At 35.5% G+C, this 4,092-nt stretch overlaps 1 non-coding gene across 1 annotated transcript; it reads right to left on the bottom strand.

Annotated features, from left to right (window-relative positions):
• Positions 1 to 2,241: 2,241 nt before the first annotated feature.
• On the bottom strand, positions 2,242 to 2,348 carry LOC128286075 (small nucleolar RNA R71). Its single transcript, XR_008276620.1, has one exon. It is a non-coding gene; the product is annotated as a small nucleolar RNA R71 (small nucleolar RNA).
• Between the last annotated feature and the right edge of the window lie 1,744 nt (positions 2,349 to 4,092).

Below are 4,092 nucleotides of genomic sequence, written 5' to 3' on the forward strand. Positions count from 1 at the left end.
TATAAAAGTCTACCTTCATAATTAACCCTTAGTGAACCTCCTTGAGCCTAACAAGCCATTCATTGATTTACCCTCAATATTAACCCATAACCTATTTTGGTTGAAATCCCCTCAATTAATTTGATCCCTATTTTTGTTTAGATTTGATTTGAATAAATTGCTTAGCTATGTTTTATTTTTGATAGTTAGCAAAGTTCTATGTTACTTGATTTGTTCTTTAAAAAAAAATGAAGTTGCTGCAATTGAGATTTGTCGTCTAGCATATTACGAAATTTTGTAAAGCTTGGATTAAAACGATGTTATCCATGAAGAAAAGCTCAATTCTAGGATCATTTAATTAGGAATGTAATTTTTTAGTTTTAGTATTTTTCTAGTTAGGTAATTTTTCAATTCAATCTCGATTCTAACATTCTCTTTCAGCTTGTGACCACACCCCCTAACCAAAGCCACGTTACAACCCTCTAAAGACCTTTTGATTGATATATCATCTCAATATATAGTTGTGGAGATTTGATTTTCAAGTAAGCCTATGGTAATAACTTTTCATATTGACTGTTGAATGCTAAATTTGTTGTCCTTAAACACCTCGAGTGATTTGAGTGAATCTTTAGTGAGGATGTTAAACTCTGTAATATTTTGAATCAAAGGTGATTACTTAGATAAGGAGAGACACCTATATTTTCGTGATAAAATGCTCAACTTGGAATGTATGAAACTTTGATGTTCTTCTAGTTGAATTTTCAATGTATGATTACTTATGGATTATTTTGAGATATTATTGATAGGAATTATAAGTTGAGAAGAATGAATTCTTAATTATGAATTGAGGATTTTGCTTGAGGACAAGCAAATGCTTAAGTGTGGGGGTATTTGATAAGTCGTAATTTATACATATTTTTATCCCATGCTTAGCACATTTTTGGATGAATTATCATTAAATTTGTGGAATTTGATGCTCCTAATCCTTTAATTTCATGTTTTATACTTAGGTGAGCATATGAGAGTAAAAAGAGCGAGAAACGGGCCAAAAACGAAGAAAATGGGTCAACGTGGGAAATCAATACGGCCTGGACTTCCTCACACGGGTAGACCACACGCCCGTGTCTATTTAGTAGACTTTAACACGGCCTTAGCCACCCCACACGGGCGTGTCCCTATCAGGCCCAAGTCTAGTTCTATTCGAAAAAGGCTAATTTTTAGGGTTTTGAAGCATTCTAAAGTCTATATAAACACCCTAGAAGAATACCTAAAGGGAGGAGGCAACTAGAGATGAACATACGAAGTGGGAGGCAAGGAATTACTCGAAGAAAGCCGATTGATCCATCTCAGTAGCCGGATTCTCCTAAAAGACTAAAGATCTCCCTTCAATTTCCTTCAGTGGTTTTTGGGTTCCTTTATGTTTTGTTATTCTTATTCTTCTGAGATGTTTTCTTTTACACATATGAACTAAATTCCCTAAAGACCTAAGGGGGATGAAACCTAAGACGGATCTTGCTACTATTTTCTGAATTATATGATAAATACTTGATTTGTTCTTAATTATGTGTTCTTAATTCTTCCTTAATATTCCAGGATATTGATTCAAGTATTGATATGCTTATTCAGAGGAGAAAAAGTCTCTGTCTAATAGTAGATCTAGCATAATTAAGCGGATTTGATTGCACCCCTAGACATAGGGCTACATAAATCTGCCAGATTAGGGTCAAACCTAATAAGGGAATCCATAGATTGAGTTAATGCAACACTAGGGGTTTTAATTAGAAAGAGATTTCAATTAATCAACCTAGGGTTAGACGTTGTTAGTTTCGAGAGAGATAATAATATAAATTAAAGATTTCTACGGATCGAGTCAAGTGAATAAATCGTCTAGTTCAGAGTCAAATAACAAGTGAAGTCTAGGTGGACTCTTCCTTGGGTATTGTCTAAATCAATCAGCTTTCCCAAAAGTATTTCCCTAATTTACTTCCTGTGCATTCTTAGTTTAATTAATTAGTTTAGATAAAGCAAATCCCATTATTTTTAGGCTAGATAATAAAAAGAAGGTTAATACTAGTACTTTTAGTTCCTATGGGTTCGACATTTCGGTCTTGCTATAAGCTATACTATTTTTCGATGGTGCGCTTGCCTTTATCGTGATAATAGTTAGTTTTCAAGTACGATCAATCATAAATATAAAACTTATCATGCACATCAATGACTGAAAAATTTTTACTTCAATATTTTTCTCCGGCTAAAACGGCTAAATTAAGGAATGATATCTCTTCTTTTGTGCAGATGGATTTAGAAACTCTTTATGATGCATGGGAGAGATACAATGATTTATTGAGAAGGTGCCCTCACCATGGATTACCTCTATGGCTGCAGGTCTAGACTTTTTACAATGAGTGAACCCATCAACAAGGTAACTGACCGATGCAGCTGCCGGTGGAACTTTAAACAACAAAACACCTGAAGAGGCTTACAAATTTATTGAAAAAATGTCACTAAATAATTATCAGTGGCAAGTCATGAAAATGAAGCCGACAAAAGCAGCTGGTGTTTTTAGCCTTGACGCGGTCACTATGCTATCTAACCAGGTAGAACTTTTAAATAAAAAGATTGATGTTTGTGTGTTTCTACTCAGGTACATCCAGTGTTGAGGTGTGATTCAAACGGAGGAGGAGTACACAACACAGATTATCCACCTTCAACTCTAGCACTACAAACGATCAAGTCAACTATATGGGTAGCAATTCTAGACCTCAGAATAACCCCTATAGTAACACTTACAATTCAGGTTAGAGGAACCATCCCAACTTCCCTTGGGGTGGTCAAGGCAATCAAACACCATAGCCCCTCTAGGTTTTCAACCACCTTACCAGCAGGAAAAGAAGCCAAACCTCGAGGAGATGTTAAAAAAATTCATCTCGGTGTCAGAAACACGTTTCCAAAACACCGAAACAACGCTTAAAAATTAGCAGGCATCAATTCAAGGTCTAGAGACTCAAATAGGTCAGCTTGCCAAGCTGATCTCAGAAAGACCAGAAAGTAGCTTGCCCAGCAACACAGAAACTAACCCAAGAGAGCAGCTCTATGCGATCACGGTTCAATATGAAGAAGGGTTAGTTGAGTCCACACAGAACCAAGGCAAGAAACTATGGTAAGCTAAGATAAGGTGGATGGAAGCCATAAAAAAACAAAAATCGGTAAGCAGAAAATACACGCCTCGTGTTCTATACCCTAAAGTGATAAAGAAAGACCGTACCAACGAACAATTTGATAAATTTCTTAAACTCTTAAAAAAGTTGCATATTAACTTACCGTTCATTGAAGCTCTTTCATAGATGCCAAATGCAGTTAAATTTTTAAAAGAACTTCTGAAAAATAAAAGGAAGTTATATGAGTCATCGCATGTGGAATTAAATGCAGTCTGCTCAGCTATTCTGCAAAACAAGCTACCCAACAAATTGAAAGCTCTAGGGAGTTTTACGATTCCTTGTTTAATTGGTAGTTTAAATGTTAATAATGCCTTAGCTGATTTAGGGCCAAGTATTAGTGTTATGCCATACAAGATGTTTAAACAACTAGGACTAGGGAAACCCAAACAAACTAGGATGAGCATTCAATTGGTTGATAAAACCATTAGAATTCCTAGGGGTATAATTTAAGATGTGCTTGTTACAATTGACAAATTTATATTCCCTGTCGATTTTGTTGTCTTAGACATGAATGAGGATAGTGACATACCTTTAATTATAGGTAGACCCTTTTTAGCAACTGATAGAACTATTATTGATGTTGATACAGGAGATTTAGCACTTCGTGTAGGTGATGACATGATTAAACTTCAAGCTCGTGATTCCGTCAGACTATCTAGTGATCGAGATGATATTACAAATTCTTTCCATGAGAATAACATATTAGCTCAAACTTCTGTGCAAGAAATCCCTACGAATAAAGTAATGGGGCCACGAAAAACTCTTGAGAAACGAAGATTACAAATCGAGGAACTAGATGAATGGTGAACAAGAATTAAGGAGAAATCGAGAATACACGATGAACCAAAGATGAGGAGTTTCAACTTCTTGAACACCATGACCATACAAATACGAG

This window comes from Gossypium arboreum, chromosome 12 (genome assembly GCF_025698485.1).
Source record: "Gossypium arboreum isolate Shixiya-1 chromosome 12, ASM2569848v2, whole genome shotgun sequence".
Classification (NCBI taxonomy): Eukaryota; Viridiplantae; Streptophyta; class Magnoliopsida; order Malvales; family Malvaceae; genus Gossypium; species Gossypium arboreum.